Source organism: Macaca nemestrina, chromosome 6 (assembly GCF_043159975.1).
Source record: "Macaca nemestrina isolate mMacNem1 chromosome 6, mMacNem.hap1, whole genome shotgun sequence".
In the NCBI taxonomy this organism is placed as follows: Eukaryota; Metazoa; Chordata; class Mammalia; order Primates; family Cercopithecidae; genus Macaca; species Macaca nemestrina.
In genome coordinates, this window is record NC_092130.1 from 61,443,497 (window position 1) to 61,465,141 (window position 21,645).

Below are 21,645 nucleotides of genomic sequence, written 5' to 3' on the forward strand. Positions count from 1 at the left end.
GGGGGAAACACTAGCCCTTTCCCTGGCAAGACCAGGAGCTGGGATCTAAGCCTTAGGGTTACAGATGTATGACATGGTGGTACCTTGACCTTTAGCTCTGTTCTATCACCTCATCATTCTATACAGATGTTTGCTAAATCATCTTTCTCCAAGAGGCCAGCTACCTTTCTGTGAGACTCTACAGAGCATTCTCAGCCTACTTCATCTTTATCTCTCACACACTAAGGTGATCATGAATAGAAGAAAGTGAGTGATTCCTTAGTCCACTTCTAATCATGGTCCCATATTCCTCTTACCAAAATATGCCATCATTAGTCCTAAGGAAGGTGAAAGATAGGACATAATTCTTGCTTTGGTTTTATCACAGACTTATTCAAGATTTGCTCATTCATTCAAGAATTGCTCCATGATGATAGAGTTGGAAGGGCTATGATGAATAATTTCTTTAGAGTAGATATGACAGACTGGTAGCCCATGGACTAACATTTTTTAAAAGCAACATGCACACTTATTTAATTGTTTAAAAATTAGTTACTAGCATTTCATGTTGGGTAATCTCACTTTAAAGATCCAGATTTCTGGCGTCTTTCAAAAATTAAAAGATTTGTCCTCACTGGGCCCATATTCCTTCATGGAAACAGTCAGATGGAGGTCCTCCTAGTCAAAGAAGATGCTAAGAAAGACACTTTCATGCTCCCATCACTATTCTGTAAGTTGTTTGTTGTAGGTATAGATGCTGACATATTACTCTCAACACATCTGTCTGATCTAATGGTACAGAAATGGAATAAAATAATATTGTATATGTTTAAGGATTTTTTCAGTTTTTCTGTGAATATGGAGGTTTCTTAGATGTACATGTCTTTTTGGTTTTAAAAAAAGATCATATTTCAGTAGTTAAATTTGAACTGAGTTGCTTGGTTGAGAATCTTTGTTCCTTGTGGCTGAGGCAGCGTTAATATAGACATAGTCTGCTGCTTCTGTCTGCACTTGAAACATTTTACATGCTTTTATTTCTGATTGGAGTACTTGAGAAAAATTTCCATTATATAGGAATAATAAACAAATTGGTTTGAAGGAATAGTGTCTGTCTTGAACAGACATTAAGGAATGTATAGCAACCAACTAAAGAATGAATAGACTCTTAAGAGTTTGTTAGTACTATCATAAGGGACAACAGAAGCAGCAGATCAGTGAAACTCTATGAAGCACTGAATCTAATCAATCTCAGATTCAGAGGCAGCTCACCTTCCATTGTTATATTTATTTATTTTTTGAATTAGGGTCTTGCTCTGTTGCCCAGGCTGGAGTGCAGTGGCATGATCATGACTCACTGCAGCCTTGAACTCCTGGGCTCAAGTGATTCTTCCACCTCAGCTTTCCAAGTAGCTGGGACTACAGGCACGTGCCAACACATCTGATTAATTAAAAAAAAAATGTTTGTAGAGATGGGGTCTTGCTATGTTGCTCAGGCTGGCCTTGAAGTCTTGGCCTCAAGCATTTTGGCCTCAGCCTCCCAAAGTGCTAAGATTGTAGGCAGGATCCACAGCATTCACTCCATCATTGTTTTTATCTCTCTAGTTAATGTTTATAGGGGATATTGGCGATTCATGACAGAGACTAAAGCAAAAGTGGTTATATTTCTGTTGTTTTCCTATAAATTGGAAGAGTTTTTATGTGAGATCTTAATGTTTTCTTTTCTTTTTATTTTTACTCCTAATTGAAAGAGTGTGTTAAAAGTGTTATAGAGTGAGCATCTGAAGAAGTAATCTAATGTTGGAAGATGAATGTAAAAATGTTGAAGGGGCTAGCCTTTCTGGAGAGCATCAAGAGTAGGGTGGGTGTGGAATAGTAAATGAGAGTGAGTGAATGAAGGAGAGGAGATTGAAAGAAAGGGAGAGGAGGGAGATTTCAGGGAATAATTCAGATCGAATTGGAAATAACACAGGGTACCTATGAGACAAACCGAGGATAGAGTTGAAATGCCAGCGCCGCCTTTTCTTGTCTACATTTCTACACATCTGCTCTGCTGACTGCTGTTGACATTTGCATAATTTTTGAGTGTCTTTTAAGGAATTTTAAGGTTGGATAATTAATCAAATCAGTAAGAATCACTCAGAATGGGACAAACCAAAGTTTCACTGGTTTTTTGAAAGCTGTTTATCTGCATGTGAAGTGGTACCTAAGAGGAAAATGGGGCAGAGCTGCTAACAGATTGTAGACAGATTCATTTCCAAGGCCACATTATTATTTCAGTGTTGACTGAGGTCTGCAAAAGCTGTGCAGAATTATCTGCTGCTTTTTATTTTTAAGCTCTAACAGACCATTAAGTTGCACTAAATTTTGGAATCATTAATCACTTTTCATGATAAAATCAAAGATATATAATTTGAGCCCTTAATATACACATTTTATTTCTGAAGTCATCTTAAATGATTATATTCCTTCAAAACACTTCCATTTATAACTTGAAGATACAAAAATATACAGATTAGTTTATTTGGTTAGTCACAAAACAATCTAGAATAATGATAAAAATTGATGGTAAACATTGTGATATATGTCAGCCTGGTCTATGTATTTTTATATTAAACATTAAAGAGAAAAAAGCTTAATTAGGTGATTTAGAAGCTAAACTTTAATTGGAATGCTTGCTAATCTAACTGTGGGTGCTTGAAAATATAAGACAAGTAAAACCTCACAGACGCCAGACCATCTTTATGGAAGCCTTAACTCTGAGGAAAGAATTATCCTAATATTCTGGTCATAGGAATACTTCTGTATATAACCCTAAAAACTGATGCTTATGAACATACATTTAATTACAGGGGTCAGTGTCTCTAAAACAGCTTCATGTAATGAAATAATTTTATTAATCCTTATATCCAATATTGTCATATATAAATATTATCAAATGAATGACAAGGAGAATGAATGATTTATTTTCTAACTCTGGTTTCTGGAGCTTCCTTGCCCCCATGCACTCATTGGTTGTCACCTTTCATCAGCAAATTACTGCCTGATGGCAAATCAGTCCCATACTTGTTTTCTTACAGCCCTGGAGCTAAGAATTTTTTTTATACTTTTAAGTAGTTAAAAAAAATCAAAAGAAGAATAAGTTTTAGTGACATGTCAGAATAATATAAAATCCAAATTTCAGTGTCCATAACTACATTGTTATTAGTACATAGTAACATTCATTCATTTACATATGATCCATGGCTGCTTTCACACTGCAACAGTGAAGATGAGTAATTGCAATAGAAACTGTATGACTGTTGAAGCCTAAAATATTAACTATCTGGTACTTTACAGAGAAAGTTTGCCAATCCCTGCCCTACAGCATGGAACTTAGGAAGAGCACCTGACATTCTTTCTTAAGATCTGGGCATCAAAGTCATAAAATCACCTGTGGTGATTATAAAAATGAAGATTCCTGGGTTCCAATGTTATATTCTCTATTGAATAGAAATCTTTGGAGCCTTGCAGAGTATGGAGTCTCCATTTTTAACTAATGCTCCAGGTGGTTTTTCTGCACACCATGAAATGAGAATCTCTGTTTTTGTGCAGGGAAAGGACACTGGACTGCTGGATTCCTAGAGCTCAGTCTAGGCAGACTACATGGTTCAGTATGAAAGGTCTTTCATGCATTATTTGAGATGTCTGGAGTATTCTCTCTGTATTCTCTTTCTATGACCTCTTCTCAGTTACAGAGCTCCTAGGAGGTTTTGCTGTTGAAATAGGTTCTTATTTGTCATATTGTTTAAAATGGTTGTCTCCAAAGTAGAGTATACACAGTTTAGTTCACAATCCTCTGGGTTCTAAAAAAATATTAGAATTATTATTTTTTTCTGTAACTTATTTTGGTATGTAAGTTAAATACATATAGAGTATAAAAATGAAAAGAAGTTTATAACAGAAATATAGTGTTGTGTGTTTACATCCATTACCACCCCCATTCCTTTTCCCCAGAGGTGTTTTTTTTTTTTTTTTTGCCACTTACCTCTATATTTCTTTTTTTTAGGGGGTGGGCTGAGGGAGGGCGTACATGTAATAATTTAATGCATTCATATGAGTTGTAAAGGTCAAATCAGTGAAATTGGGATATCCATCACCTTAAATTTGTCTTCTTTATGTGGAAATCATTCAAATTTTTCTCCTGTAGCTATTTTGAAAATACAATGGATTATTGTATACTATAGTCACCATATTGATCTATCAAACAGTAGGCCTTATATATTCTACCAAACTGAGTATTTGTACCCATTAATCAACCTTTCTACATCCCCTCATACTCCCTACCCTTTCCAGCCTCTGATAACCATTGGTCTACTCTCAATCTTCATGAGATCCACTTTTTTAGCTTCCACATATGTGTGAGAACACGAGACATTTGTCTTTCTGGGCTTGGCTTTTTTCACTTAATAACCTCCAATTCCATCTATGTTGTTGCAAATGACAGGATTTCATTTTTTATAGCTGAGTAATGTTCCATTGAGTAATGTTCCATCCACATTTTCTGTATCTATTCATCTGTATATAGACACTTAGGTTAATTCCATATTTTGGCTATTGCAAAGTGCTACAATAAACATGGAGCACAGATGTCTTTCGGATGTATTGATTTCCTTTTGGATATACACTCAATAGAAGAATTGCTAGATCATATGGTAGTTCTGTTTTTAGTTTTTTGGGGAACCTCCATACTGTCCTTCATAGTGGCTGTACTAATTTACATTCCCACCAACAGTGTATGGGGGTTCCCCTTTCTCTGTATCTTTGCCATTATCTGTTATTTCATGTCTTCTTGATAAAAGCCCTTTTAACTGGGGAGAAATGATATTTCATTGTGGTTTTGATTTGCTTTTCTTTGATGATTAGTAATGTTGAGCATTTGTTCATATACCTGTAGGCTGTGTGTATGTCTTATTTTGAGAAGTATCTATTTAGGTCTTTGGCCCATTTTTTAACAGAATTATTTATGTTTTTTGTTACTGATTTGTTGAAGCTTCTTACATATTCTGTTTATTAATCCCTTGTCAGATGGATAGTTGGCAAATATTTTCTCCCGTTCTGTGGGTTATCTCTTCACTTTGTTGTGTCCTTTGATGTGCAGAAGCTTTTTAGCTTCATGTGATCTCATTTGTCTATTTCTGCTTAGCTTGCCTGTGCTGTTGTAGTTTTACATAAATAAATCTTTCTTAGACCAATGACCTGAAGCATTTCACCAATGTGGTTTTTCTAGTAGTTTCATAGTTTCAAGTCTTATATTTAACTCTTTAATCAATTTTGATTTTATTTTTGTGTGTGTTGAGAGATAGGAGTATAGTTTCTTTCTTCTGCATATGGTTATTCAGTTTACACAGCACTATTTTTTTATTTTTTATTTTTTTAGAGTCAATGGCTGGCTCTGTTGCCCAGACAGGAGTACAATGCCACAATTACCACTCACAATAGCCTCAAACTACTGGGCTCAAACAGTCCTCCCACCAAATCCTCCCAAACAGACAGGACTACAGGCGTGCACCACTATGTCTAGCTCACCATTTACTGAGATTGTCCTTTGCTCATTGTATGTTCTTGGTGCCTTTTTTGAAAATGAGTTGGCTATAAATGTGGGGATTTATATCTGTGTCTTCTGTTCTGTTCCATTGGTCTATGTGTCTGTTTCTATGTCAGCATCATCCTGATTTGGCTATTATAGCTTTGTGGTATATTTTGAAGTCAGATAATGTCATGTCTTCAGCTTTGTTCCTTTTACTATTTTGGATTACTTTTGGATTGGTTTGGGTATTTGAGGTTTTTTTTTTGTGGTTCCTTATCAATTTTAGGATTATTTCTTTTCTGTCTGTGAAGAATGTTATTGGTATTTTATCACTGGTATATTGACTTTGTATATTGCTTTGGGTAGTAGGAACATTTTGATAACATTAATTCTTTCAATCCATGAGCATGGGATATCTTTCCTTTTTTGCGTGTGTTCTCTTCAATTTCTTTCATTGGTGTTTTATAGTTTTTCTTGTATAGATCTTTCACTTCTTTAATTAAATTGATTTCTAGGTATTTTACATTCTTTGTAGCTATTGTAAATAGGATTGTTTTCTTGATTTCTTTTTCAGATGGTTTGTCATTTGCTTATATAAATGCTACTAAGTTTTGCAGTTGATTTTGTATCCTGCAACTTTGATGAATTTGTTGATCAGTTCTCTCAGTTCTTTGGTGGAAAATAGGTTTTTCCAAGTATAAGATCATGTCTTCTGCAAGCAAAGCTAATTTGATTTCTTCCTTTCCAGTTTGGATACCCTTTATTTCTTTTACTTGTCTAATTCCTCTGGAAAAGACTTCCAGTATTATGTTGAATAGAAGTGGTGAAAGTGGACATCTTTGTCTTGTTCCAGATCTTAAAGAAAAGGTTTTTCATTTTCCCCCATTTCATGCAGTGTTAGCTGTGGTTTTGTTATATATGGCCTTAGTTATTTTGAGGTATGTTTCTTCTATGCCCAGTTTGTTGAGGGATTTTATCATAAGGACATATTGAATTTCATCAAATGCTTTTTAGCATCTATTAAAATGATCATATGGAAAAAAGCTGCCGGGAAGCTCAAATTGGGTAGAGCCCACCACAGCACAAGGAGGCCTGCCTGCCTGCCTCTGTAGACTCTTCCTTTAGGGACAGGGCATAGCTAAACAAAAAGCAGCAGAAACCTCAGCAGAGATAAATGCTCCTGTCTGACTGCTTTGAAGAGAGCAGTGGATCTCCCAGCATGGAGGTTGAGATCTGAGAATGGACAGACTGCCTGCTCAAGTGGGTCTCTGACCCCTGAGTAGCCTAACTGGGAGATATCCCCCATTAGGTGCAGACTGACACCTCACACCTCTCACGGTAGGGTACAGCCCTGAGATGAAGCTTCCAGAGCAAGAATCAGACAGCAACACTTGCTGTTCAGTAATATTCTATCTTCTGCAGCCTCCACTGCTGATACCCAGGCAAACAGGTCTGGAGTGGACCTCAAGCAAACTCCAACAGACCTACAGCTGAGGGTCCTGACTGTTAGAAGGAAAACTAACAAACAGAATGGACACCCACACCAGAACCCCATCAGTATGTCACCATCATCAAAGACCAAAGGCAGATAAAACCACAAAGATGGGGAAAAAGCAATGCAGAAAAGCTGGAAATTCAAAAAATCAGAGCGCATCTCCCCCTCCAAAGGAATGCAGCTCATTGCCAGCAACGGAGCAAAGCTGGATGGAGAATGACTTTGACAAGTTGAGAGAAGAAGTCTTCAGTTGATCAAACTTCTCAGAGCTAAAGGAGGAACTATGTAACTGGTGCAAAGAAACTAAAAATCTTGAAGAAAGAATGGAGGAATGGATAACTAGAATAATCAATGCCTGCCCTACAAGAGATCCTGAAGGAAGCCCTAAACATGGAAAGGAAAAACAGGTACCAGCCATTGCAAAAGCATGTCAAAATGTAGAGTCCATCGATGCCAGGAAGAAACTGCATCAACTAGTGAGCCAAATAACCAGCTAATATCATAATGACAGGATCAAGCTCACACATAACAATATTAACCTTAAATGTAAATGGACTAAATGGTCCAATTAAAAGACACAGACTGGCAAATTGGATAAAGAGTCAAGACCCATCAGTTTGCTGTATTCAGGAGACCCATGTCATGTGCAGAGACACACATAGGCTCAAAAAACAAGGAATGAAGGAAGATCTACCAAGCAAATGGAAAACAAACAACAAAAAAGCAGCAGTTGCAATCCTAGTCTCTGATGAAACAGACTTTAAACCATCAAAGATCAAAAGAGACAAAGAAGGCCATTACATAATGGTAAAGGGATTAATTCATCAGGAAGAGCTAACTATCCTAAATATATATGCACCCAAACAGGAGCACCCAGATTCATAAAGCAAGTCCTTAGAGACTTACAAAGAGACTTAGGCTCCCATACAATAATAATGGGAGACTTTAACACCCCACTGTCAACATAAGACAGATCAACGAGACAGAAAGTTAACAAGGATATCCAGGAATTGAACTCAACTCTGCACCAAGCAGACCTAATAGACATCTACAGAACTCTCCCCTCAAATCAACAGAATATACATTCTTCTCAGTACCACATCACACATATTCCAAAATTGACCACATAGTTGGAAGTAAAGCACTCCTCAGCAAATGTAAAAGAACGGAAATTATAACAAACTGTCTCTCAGACCACAGTGCAATCAAACTAGAACTCAGGACTAAGAAACTCAATCAAAACCGCTCAATTACATGGAAACTGAACAACCTGCTCCTGAATGACTACTGGGTACATAACGAAATGAAGGCAGAAATAAAGATGTTCTTTGAAACCAATGAGAACAAAGATACAACATACCAGAATCTCTGGGACACATTTAAAGCAGTGTGTAGAGGGAAATTTATAGCACTAAATGCCCACAAGAGACAGCAGGAAAGATCTAAAATTGACACCCTACCATCACAATTAAAAGAACTAGAGAAGCAAGAGCAAACACATTCAAAAGCTAGCAGAAGGCAAGAAATAACTAAGATCAGAGCAGAACTGAAGGAGATAGAGACACAAAACACCCTCCAAAAAATCAGTGAATCCAGGAGCTGGTTTTTTGAAAAGATCAACAAAATTGATAGACTGCTAGCAAGACTAATAAAGAAGAAAAGAGAGAAGAATCAAATAGACGAAATAAAAAAATGATAAAGGGGATATCACCACTGACCCTGCAGAAATATAAACTGCCATCAGAGAATACTGTGAACACATCTACACAAATAAACTAGAAAACCTAGAAGAAATGGATAATTTCCTGGACACTTACACTCTCCCAAGACTAAACCAGGAAGAAGTTGAGTCCCTGAATAGACCAATAGCAGGCTCTGAAATTGAGGCAATAATTAATAGCCTACCAACCAAAAAAAGTCCAGGACCAGACGGATTCACAGCCGAATTCTACCAGAGGTACAAGGAGGAGTTGGTACCATTCCTTCTGAAACTATTCCAATCAGTAGAAAACAAGGGAATCCTCCCTAACTCATTTATGAGGCCAACATCATTCTGATACCAAAGCCTGACAGAGATACAACAAAGAAACAGAATTTTAGACTAATATCCCTGATGAATGTCGATGCAGAAATCCTCAATAAAATACTGGGAAACTGAATCCAGCAGCACATCAAAAAGCGTATCCACCATGATCAAGTGGGCTTCATCCCTGGGATGCAAGGCTGATTCAACATACGCAAATCAATAAATGTAATCCAGCATATAAACAGAACCAAAGACAAAAAACACATGATTATCTCAATAGATGCAGAAAAGGCCTTTGACAAAATTCAACAGCCCTTCATGCTAAAACCTCTCAATAAATTCGGTATTGATGGGAACGCATCTCAAAATAATAAGAGCTATTTATGATAAACCCACAACCAATATACTGATTGGGCAAAAACTGGAAGCACTCCCTTTGAAAACTGGCACAAGAGAGGGATGCCCTCTCTCACCACTCCTATTCAACATAGTGTTGGAAGTTCTGGCTAGGGCAATCAGGCAAGAGAAAGAAATCAAGGGTATTCAGTTAGGAAAAGAAGAAGTCAAATTGTCCCTGTTTGCAGATGACATGATTATATATTTAGAAAACCCCATCGTCTCAGCCCAAAATCTCCTTAAGTTGATAAGCAATGTCAGCAAAGTCTCAGGATACAAAATCAATGTGCAAAAATCACAAGCATTCTTATACACCAGTAACAGACAAACAGAGAGTCAAATCGTGAATGAACTCCCATTCACAATAGCTTCAAAGAGAATAAAATACATAGGAATCCAACTTACAAGGGATTAAAAGACCTCTTCAAAGAGAACTAAAAACCATTTCTCAGTGAAATAAAAGAGGACACAAACAAATGGAAGAGCATACCATGCTCATGGATAGGAAGAATCAATATAGTGAAAATGGCCATACTGCCCAAGGTAATTTATAGGTTCAATGCCATCCCCATCAAGCTACCAATGAGTTTCTTCACAGAATTGGGAAAAACTGCTTTAAAGTTCATATGGAACTAAAAAAGAGCCCGCATTGCCAAAACAATCCTAAGTCAAAAGAACAAAACTGGAGGCATCACGCTACCTGACTTCAAACTATACTACAAGGCTACAGTAACCAAAACAGCATGTTACTGGTACCAAAACAGAGATGTAGACCAATGGAACAGAACAGAGTCCTCAGAAATAATACCACACATCTACAGCCATCTGATCTTTGACAAACCTGACAAAAACAAGAAATGGGTAAAGGATTTCCTATTTAATAAATGATGCTGGGAAAATTGGCTAGCCATAAGTAGAAAGCTGAAACTGGATCCTTTCCTTACTCCTTATATGAAAATTAATTGAAGATGAATTAGAGACTTAAATGTTAGACCTAATACCATAAAAACCCTAGAAGAAAACCTAGGTAATACCATTCAGGACATAGGCATGGGCAAGGACTTCATGTCTAAAACACCAAAAGCAAAGGCAACAAAAGGCAAAATTGACAAATGGGATGTAATTAAACTAAAGAGCTTCTGCATAGCAAAAGAAACTACCATCAGGATGAACAGGCAACCTACAGAATGGGAGAAAATTTTTGCAATCTACTCATCTGACAAAGGATTAATATCCAGAACCTATAAAGAACTCAATCAAATTTATAAGAAAAGAACAACCCCATCCAAAAGTGGGCAAAGGATATGAACAGACAGTTCTCAAAAGAAGACATTCATACAGTCAACAAACACATGAAAAAATGCTCATCATCACTCGTCATCAGAGAAATGCAAATCAAAACCACAATGAGATACCATCTCATACCAGTTAGAATGGCAATCATTAAAAAATCAGAAAACAACAGGTGCTGGAGAGGATGTGGAGAAATAGGAACACTTTTACACTGTTGGTGGGATTGTAAACTAGTTCAACCATTGTGGAAAATAGTGTGGTGATTCCTCAAAGATCTAGAACTAGAAATACCATTTGACCCTGCCATCCCATTACTTGGGATATACCCAAAGGATTATAAGTCATGCTGCTATAAAGACACATGCACACATATGTTTATTGCAGCACTATTCACAATAGCAAAGACTGGGAATCAACCCAAATGTCCATCAGTGACAGACTGGATTAAGAAAATGTGGCATATATACACCATGGAATACTATGCAGCCATAAAAAAGGATGAGTTTGTGTCTTTGTAGGGACATGGATGCAGCTGGAAACCATCATTCTCAGCAATCTATCGCAAGAACAGAAAACCAAATATCGCATGTTCTCACTCATAGGTGGGAACTGAAGAAGGAGATCACTTGGACACAGGAAGGGGATCATCACACATCGGGTCCTATTGTAGGGAGGCGGTGGGGGAAGGGATAGCATTGGGAGAGATATCTCATGTAAATGACGAGTTAATGGGTGCAGTACACCAACATGGCAGATGTATACATATGTAACAAACCTGCACGTTGTGCACATGTACCCTAGAACTTAAAGTATAATAATAATAAAAATGTGATTATATGAATGTTGTTCTTGGTTCTGTTAATTGTATTTATTATGTTTATTAATTTACATACATTGAGCCATTCTTGCATCCCTGGTATGAATCCAGTTAATCATAGTGAGTTATCTTTTTAATGAGCTGTTAAGTTTAGTTTGCTGGTGTTTGGATGTAATCTCATTTGTCTGTTTTGTTGACTGGGCTTTTGGGGTCATATCCAGAAAATCTTTGCCCAAACCAATGTCAAATAGCTGTTCCCCTAAGTTTTCTTCTAATGCTTTCACAATTTCATGTTTTATTTAACTTTTTAATCCATTTTGAGTTGCTTTTTTTAATGATGTGTGATCAGAGTCCAGTTTTATTCTTCTAAATGTGGATGTCTAGTTTGTCCAGCACCGTTTATTGAAGAGACCAATTGTTTCCCATTTTGCATTCTTGGCAACTTCACCTAAGATCAATTTTGCATAAATGTGTAGATTTATTTCTGAACTCTCTACTACTGTGTTCCATTGGTCTACTGTCTTTTTTTTTTTTTTGGTGAGATGGAGATTTATTCTTGTTGCAAAGGCTGGAGTGCAATGATGCGATCTCGGCTCACCGCATCCTCCGCCTCCCAGGTTCAAGAGATTCTCCTGCTTCAGCCTCCCGAGTAGCTGGGATTGCAGGCAAGTGTCACCATGCTTGGCTAATTTTGTATTTTTAGTAGAGACAGGGTTTCACCATATTGCCCAGGCTGATCTCGAACTCCTGACCTCAGGTGATCCGCCCGCCTTGGCCTCCCAAAGTGCTGGGATTCCAGGCGTGAGCCACTGCGCCCAGCCAGTCTACTGTCTTTTTTTATGCTGGTATCATACTGATTTGATTGCCATAGCTTTGTAGTATATTTTAATATTAGGTAATGTGTTTCCTCTAGGTTTGTTCTTGCTTAAGATGGCTTTGGTTAGTCTGGGTCTTTTGTCCTAATGTATGGATTTTAGGTTGTTTTTTGTGTTTCTGTGAAAAATTTCATTGGAATTTGATAGGGATTACACTGAGTCTGTATATCACTTTGGTTATGTGACATTGTAGCAATATTAATTCTTCCAATTCATGAACACAGGATACTTTTCTATTGATTTTTATCTTCTTTAGTTTCTTTTATAATTTTCAGTGTATGGATATTTTACCTTCTTGGTAAAATTTATTACTAAATATTTTATTTTTTGGTGCTATTGTAATGGCATTATTTTCTTAGTTTCTATTTCTGAGTTCATAGTTGCTGTACAGGAATGTAGCTAGTTTTTGTTTGTTGATTTTGTATTCTGCAACTTTATTGACTTTGTGTATTAGTTCTAACAGTGTTCTGGTTGAGTCTTTAGGATTTTCTATATATATGATTATGTCATTTGCAAAGAGACTATTTTACTACCTTTCTAATTTGAATACCTTTAATTTCTTACTCTTGCCTAATTCCTCTGGCTTAGCGCTTCAATACTATATTGAATAAAAATGGTGAGTGGTCATCCTTGTTTTATTCCTGTTTATGGAGAAAAAACTTTTGGCTTTTTACCACTGACTGTGATATTGGCTGTGGCCTTGTCATATGTGGTCTTTATTGTATTGAGGTGCATTTCTTCTATACCTAATTTATTGAGAAAATTAGAAAAGACATTGAATTATATAAATTATTTTCTACATTTTTATTCTTCATTCTGTTAATATGGTTTATCATACTTACTGATTTGCATGTGTTGAACTATCCTTGTACTGCTGAATAAGTCTCACTTGATCACAGTGCATGATCTTTTTAATGTGCTGCTGAATTCCATTTGCTAGTGTTTTGCTGAAAAATTTTTCATCAGTATTTGCCAGGGATATTGTTCTGTAATTTTCTTTTTTTTTTTTTTGTACTGTCCTTCTGTGGCTTTGGTATCAGTGTAATGTTGGCCTTACACAATGAATTTGGAAATGTTCCCTCCACCTCAATTTTTTGAAGAGTTTGAGAAAAATTGGCATTGATTAAAAGTTTGATAGAATTAATGAGTGAAGTCATCGAGTCCTGGGCTTTTCTTTCTTCAGATAATTTTGACTACTGATTTAATCTCCTTACTGATTTTTCTGTTCACATTTTCTATTTCTTTGTGATTCAGCCTTGGTTGGTTGTATGTTTCCAATAATTTAACTCTTTCTGCTAGCTTGTCCAATTGGTTGGTATATAGTTGTTCATAGTAGTCTCTTGTGACTCTTTTCTTTTCTTTTTTTTTTTGAGACAGGGACTTGCTCTGTTGCCCAGGCTGGAGTGCAGTGGTGCAATCATGGCTCACTGCAGCCTTTACCTCGTGGGCTCAAGCAATCTTCCTGTCTTAGTCTCCTGAGTAGCTGAGACTACAGGCACATTCCACCATGCCTGGCTAATTTCTTTAATTTTAATTTTAATTTTTGTAGAGGCGGGGTTCCACTATATTGCCTGAGCTGGTCTTGAACTCCTAGGCTTAGGTGATCCTCATACTTTGGCCTCCCGAAATGTTAGGATTACGGTTGTGAGCCACTGTGCCCTGCAATCCTTTATATTTATTTTCTTTCAGTTGTAATGTCCCTTTTTTCATTTAAAATTTTATTTATTTGAGTCTTCTCTCTCTTTTTCTTAGTGAATCTAAAGGTTTGTCAATTTTGTTCATCTTTTCAAAAAACCTTCTCTTAATTTTATTGATCTCTTACTTTTTTTTTTGTTAGTCACTAGTTCATTTATTTTGGTTCTGATGTTTATTTCTTTTCTTCTGCTATATTTGGTATTCATTTGTTTTTCTTTTTCTAGTTCTTTGAGGTTGAAAGTCAGGTATTTAAATTTGAGATCTATTGGCATTTATCAGTATAAACTTCCCTCTTAGTGCTGCTTTCATTGCATATTCTAAGTTTTGGTATGTTGTGTTTCCATTTTCCTTTTACTCGCGGTATTTTAAAACATTTCTGTTGTGATGTTTTTTGATTGGTTGTTCAGGAATGTATTGGTCGATTCCTACATATTTGTGTGTTTTCTAATTTTTCTTCTATTATTGATTTCTGCTTTCATATCATTATGGAGTGCTTAATATAATTTCAGTTTTCTTAAAAATTTCAACACTTATTTTCTGGACTAACAGATGACCTATATTGGAGAAATTTTGTGTGTGCTTGAGATGAATGTGTCTTCTGCTACTGTTGGATGGAATATATGCATATGCCTGTTAGGTACATTTGGTCTATTGTGTTGTTCAAATCCACTATTTCCTTATTGATTTTCTATTTCAATGATCTGTTTATTGTTGCAAGTGGGTTATTTATGTTTTCCACTATTATTGTATTGCTGCATATTTTTTCCCCTTAGTTCTATTAATGTTTGCTTTATATACATTTAGGTGCTCTGATGTTGGGTGCATATATAATCATAATTTTTGTATCTTCTTGATGAATTGACCCTTTTATCATTATGTAATTATCTTCTTTGTCTCTTTTTATGGTTTTTTACTTAAAGTTTATTTTTCTGATATATAGCTACCCCTGCTCTCATTTGGTTACCATTTACATGGAATATCTTTTTCCATCCCTTCACTTTTAGCATATGTGTATGCTTAAATCTAAAATTAATCTCTTATAGGCAGCATAAGGTTTGATCTTGTTTTTAAATCCATTCAGCCACTGTATGTCTTTTGATTGGAGAGTTTAGTCCATTTGCATTTAAAGAAATTATTGATAGGTAAGGACTTACTAATGCTATTTGTTAACTGTTTTAAACTGTTTTTTTTTTTTTAAATTATACTTTAAGTTCTGGGATACGTGTGAAGAATGTGCAGGTTTGTTACATAGGTATACACGTGCCATGGTAGTTTGTTGCACCCATCAACCTGTCATCTACATTAGGTATTTCTCCTAATGCTATCCCTCCCCAAGCCCCTGACTCCCTGACAGGCCCCAGTGTGCGATGTTCCCCTCCCTGTGTCCATGTGTTCTTATTGATTGTTTTGAACTGTTTTATAGTTACTTGTTCTTTTCTTCTTCTTTTGTCTATTTATCTTTTGTGTATCTAGTACAGATTTTGTTTGTGTGTGGGTTTACCATGAGGCTTACATAAAATATTGTATAGTTAAAACAATCCATTTTAAGCTGATTACAACTTAACTTTGATAACGTACAAAAACTCAACATTTTAACTTCTCCTTACTCCAAAGGTCACAATTTGCACATTTTTATATTATGTATCCATTAACACCTTTTAAAAACTCTAGTTATTTGGAACACTTTTGCCTTTTAACATTTACCTCAGAGTCAAAAATTATTTATGCATCACCATTATAGTATTAGTGTATTCTGAATTGGACTATATTTTTACTTTACAGTGAGTTGTATACTTTCATATGTTTTTATTTTGTTAGTGTTCTTTCATTTCAACTTGAAGAACTCCTGTTGTCATTTCCTGTAAGGCAATTTTAGTGGTAATGATCTCCCTCAGCTTATTTTTGTCTAAGAGTCTTCATCTCTCTTTCATTCTGAAAAAAACAGATTTGCTAGGTATAGTATTCTTGGTTGGCAGCCCTTTTTTTCCAGCACTTTGAGTATATTAACCCATGCTGTCTTGGTCTGCAAAGTTTCTAATAAGAAAGCTGGTGATAATCTAATGGGGATTATTTTGTATGTGACATGCTTTTCTGTTGCTGCTTTCAAGATTCTCTTTTTTTTCTTCTTTGACTTTGAGAATTTGATTATAATGTGTGTTGTTGAATATCTCTTTATATTTGATCTATTTGCTATTCATGGATCTGGATATTTATTTCCCTTCCTTGATTTGGGAAGTTTTCTGTCATTGTTTCTTAAATATGCTTTTTTTAAACTATGCTTCTTTCTTCTAAATATGCTTCTTTCTTCTTCTTTGCTCCATCTGAAACTTCCACCATATGTGTGTTGGTTTATTTGATAGTGTTCCATAGGTTTCTTTACTTTTTAATGTTTTTTCCTATTTGTCCTCTGACTGGGTGGGTAATTTCAAATGACCTGTCTTTGAGCTTCCTGATTCTTTCATCCATTTGACTGAGTTGGCTATTGAAGCTCCTGATGGAATTTTTCAGCAAAGTCATTGTGTTCTTCAGCTCCAGAATTTCTGTTTGGTTCTTTTTTATGGTTTCTTTTTGTAGAACTTTTCATTTTGCTAAGTATTGTTTTGCTGATATTATTTAGTGGTCTTTCTATGTTCTCCTGCTCACTGAACTTCTTTAAGACAATTATTTTGAGTTCTTTGCCACTCATTTCATAGATCTCCATTCCTTTAGGGTCAGTTACTGGTGCTTTATTTTGTTTCGTTGGTCATATTATTCATTATCCTTATTGCCTTGTGTTGGTGATTTCACATTTGAAGAAGTAGACATCTATTCCAGTCTTTAAAGACTGGGTTTGACAGGTAAAGTCCTTTACCAGTCAGCTCATTCAGAGATTCTTGGTGGGCTGACTGGTAGGGTTCATTTCTGTGGTTGCTACTGAACTTCTTGGGTAGACTTGACTGATGTCTGAATCAGCAGGTATGTGGTTTTGGTACCTGGATCCACAGGGGCCAGCCTAGTGCCTGAATTACCTGGAGTGGTCCTGAGTCCTGGTTCCACTGAAGTAGGCCTGAAGTTGGGTCTGTGTGGACAGGTATGGTGGCTAGGTCTTTGAAGGTGGACCTGGAGCCTGGATGTGTAGGTTCTGGTCTGGTGCAGGGTCCAATGGGTCCCTGGTGGGACATCCCTCTGGAAGACATCTGGGTTCATGAGAATGGGCCTGGGATTGGGGTCCTTGGGGGCTATCCTGAAGTCTGAGTCCATGGGAGCTGATCTGGTTCTGGGCCAGGCCTGGGTCTGTAGCTCTAAGTCTTCCTGCAAATTTGTGTTGTGAACTGACTTGCTGCCTTTCTGGTTACTTCACTTCTTTGAATAAGCCCCCTCCCTCCATGACCTACAAGATTTCAGTTTTTTGTCATCTTTAGATCTTTTACTGTCATTTTTATGAGGATAGAGATAAATGTGTGTGTATAACCTACTGTGTTTAATGGGTGGTTTAGAACTCTTTATTTTTCTAAATGACATTATTAAAAATTTATATTGGTATATGTCTTATACTAATTTAATTGTATAAAAACGTATGCAATTTATATATATTTATAAATTTATAAATATGACTATATATTTATAAATATGAATATATATATACATGTATAAATATGAACATATATTTATATACATGTATAAATATGAACATATATTTATATACTTATAAATATGAACATATATTTATATACTTATAAATATGAACATATATTTATATACTTATAAATATGAACATATATTTATATACTTATAAATATGAACATATATTTATATACTTATAAATATGAATATATATTTATATATTTGAGAGCATGCTTAAAAATATTTACTAATGGAGGTATTGGATCAAAAATATCTAAAAACTACTCATTTTGAGAATGTGTAATGAAACATTTGAAAAATCTTAGTATGTAAATATAGAAATTGATCTGAGGCTTCCTTAAATAACAAATACTAAGAGTTTCACAAGAGCAAAGCGTAACAAGTTCAGTTATACAGCTTGGTATACACACAAGACCAAATGTCCTACATTCATCAGATGAATTTCCAGAAGGTGCCACTGAGTAGAACTTCAGGAATCTTATTTAGCCCGAATTCATGGGATAATTTTCTTATAATTAGAACTATTCAGAAATGAAATGGGTTGATTTGAGTTTTTCAACTTTATAATCTGTTTTATTCTGTTTCTTTTCATCATGTACATTTATGTGTGATCTTCAGAGATACTGTATATGAGGTTTCTTTTTTAGGTGACTTACTGGGCTAGAAAAGTTCTGAAGTCCCTCCTAAGTCTGATATTCTATAATTTAAAATGAAACGAAAGTTATAATATACCATAATATGATCAGTTTTGAATAGGCAAAATGGAATTCAGAGTGATAGTTATGTGTGCCATGTATTTTGTAGTTATAGCTTCTTTACTGTTTATAGCTAAAATTTTATCTCATTGACATGACTTATATAAGGTGTTCTCAATAGGGCTTATACAGAGCTCCTTGATTCTTTCAAAGCAAAGGCTTGTCTTGATGAGAAAGACATCCATCCATTTCATTGGGCTGTTTTTTCATGTGGTACAAAAGTAATTAGATGTCAGGCTTTAGTAGTATAGTTTTAAGTCTTATCTTGAGGACACCTAAGGTTTATATAATACCCAGGTGTCAGTCAATTAGACCAAAAAAAAAAAAAAAAAACCAAAAAAAAAAAAAACAAGTCAATTTTATGAGTCTACATGAGTCAGGCATTTGATTATCCTGAGAAAACAGGTCTGTCTTCTTTCACTGAAGCTTTCCTTCTGCAATCGATTAACTGCTAACTCTTGTTCTATTGACCCTTAGTAATTTGTTGCATGATCTGTCAGTCCTTATCTAGAGTAAAAGGAGACTCTTCTGTAAATATAAACAGCTGATGAGGTTAAGGGGAACTCAATCTATTCTGGTGTCAGTTAATGTTCGTAGTGTGTATCTCTGTGGAGGGCCAGGTCTTGGAGCTTACTGCGTTGCACATTTTCCAAGATCAAATTACAAGTTATGGCTTTCTCTTTTTACAAACACCAATAGTGGTTGAACAGCCAATACCAGCATGGATATCTACAAACTAAATTTTGACTTTGTCTTCATATTATTGTTATTTTTTTACATTATATTTTTACGAATGTAAGATCCTGCCTTTATGTGGAAATAGCATTTAGAGATTTAATAATTAATTTGCTCTTGCCAGCTAAGGATTAAATGCTGCTGTTGCTTCATTTTACTGTCAAGTATATGCATATCAAAAAATTGTGTGGCTTGTTTAAAACAACTTTAGATCTAATCCTATAATTGGTATAAACAATTAGTACACCCTTTTAAAGGTTATTGCTGCTGGTTTCATGTTTGTTGGATGTCATTCTGGTCTCTATATCTATATCCCAAATCTTGCTAAATTTTTATATTTAGCAAATTTTTATATTCGTGGGTTAAGTCGTATCAGATTTCCATAAAAATCTTGAGAACATTTTTCTAAAATTTTGCTGAATTAGATGTTTAGATATTAGACATTCAGTGAGGAATTTGCTGGAATGAACTTATGAGCTATCCAAGGTGAGATATGACCTAACACTGCTGAATACTTTTCCTGTTAATGCCTTATCACCTATGTTCAAACTGAAATGTGATACTTTATAGAACACTGATGCATTTAGATGCTGCAGAAGTGTATTGGAAATTTTAGAGAGGCAAAATAGTGTAGACTTAAGAGCACAGACTGACTTCTATTCTGACATTCTCACCTAAAATTCATAAAATGGGGTACTAAGAATTTACTTAATCCTTATCTGAGTCTAAAGTGCTTCATCTTTTCATTCTCTGAAACACCTACCTTTACTTTTACTGGATAAAATCATACACAGGCTTCTGAACATCTTGTTGATTTCTCACCTCTATACCTTCATTGTTTTCTGTACCTATTCGAATCTTTTTATTTTTAATCAGCTGGGTTATCTTTCAAGACAAAATTCATGTATTTTCTTTTCTGTGAAGTCTTTGACTAACCAAAGCAGAGGACTCCTTCCTTTGTGCCCTTATCTATCAAATATTACAGCTCTTTCCACACCATAGTTATCTTGATTTAATTTGCAAGTCTTTTTCTCAGGGTTGTGCACTCTTAAGAACTTAGTAAGTGCTGGATAAGTGCCATTTCTTGTCCTAGGGTGTGTTGGATCAGTTATCAATTGCTGTCTAACAAACCATCTAAATTTGTCACTGAAAACAACACTAATGCGACTGGATGATATTTTCATTAGTCTCCTTTGGGCTCACTCACGTGGCTGCAGTCAGCTGGTAGCTTGGTTGGGACTAGATGGTCTAACACAGGCTTACTCATGTGTCTGGTGCCTCAGTTGGGATTCGTATGACTAAACTTCTTTGTCTTTGTGTCTTTCCCCTGGGCTTTTTCACATGATGATGGGCAAATCCCATTGGACAAGCACTTACAAAGATTCTGCTCTATCATGTTTGATGATGTTCCCTTGGCCAAAGCAGGTCATGAACTAAGCTCAGAGTCAATGTGGGAGAGGACTATGAAAGGACCTGGGACTGGGCACGGTAGCTCTTGCCTGTGATGCCAGTACTTTGGGAGGCTGAGGTGGGAGGATTGCTTGAGTCCAGGAATTTGAGGCCAGCCTGGGCAACATAGCGAGACCCCATCTCTAAAAAATAAATAAATAAATAAAAAGAAAAGCAAGAAAGGACCTGGATTCCAGGATATGTGACTCATTGATGCAGTCCCGTAACAGTCTAGCACACGCATTTACCTTCATGGTCTACCTGTTAAAGAACATTGATTAAAAACTCCTTTTGATTATTTTTCTTCTCCAAAACATCTTCTGTGTTCTCTCCAAAGTTTTTCTTACATGTTTCTATTACACATGGGACAGTCTTCTACTATCTCTCCTGGCAGCACTAGTGAGGTGCACATTAAGAACATGGAGGATGCATTCACTTATAGTCCACCTTTTTTCAAAAAAAAAAAAAATGTAAGATATCAACTTGGACATAGGGTCACCTCGGAAACTTTAAATGTATAATTTATTATATAGGATTTAATACATGTTGCCTCCCAGGTCAAGTGAGTGCTTATTGAAGGTAATAAAATATCCAAAATAAATATATTGTTTCTCAAATTTCAATTTTGAAAAGATAAAAACAAAAAACCTCCAGTACTCTGTGTAAATAAGGGGTCAGGTAGAAGGGCACATTTATGTGCAGTGGGAATGAAATTGTCACAACTGTTCTATAAAGCAATTTGGCAGTCTATATTGAGACCTTAAAAAGTTCATATTGAGTCAAGTCCAATGGTCCTACTTTTAGAAAATCATTCTAAGGGAATATCTTAGATATACAATCATGTGCAATGATGTTTATTGCTGCATTATATATGCAGACAAAAGTAAAAAAAATTCAGATAGGGAAGTGATGAAGTTATGAAACAGGTCTATAGCGGAAT

The 21,645-nt window shown here is 35.7% G+C and overlaps 1 protein-coding gene across 5 annotated transcripts in view; it reads left to right on the top strand.

Moving 5' to 3' along the window:
• Window positions 1–21,645, top strand: part of LOC105500020 (DTW domain containing 2) — a 474,953-nt gene that overhangs the window by 180,471 nt on the left and 272,837 nt on the right. The window lies entirely within an intron of this gene.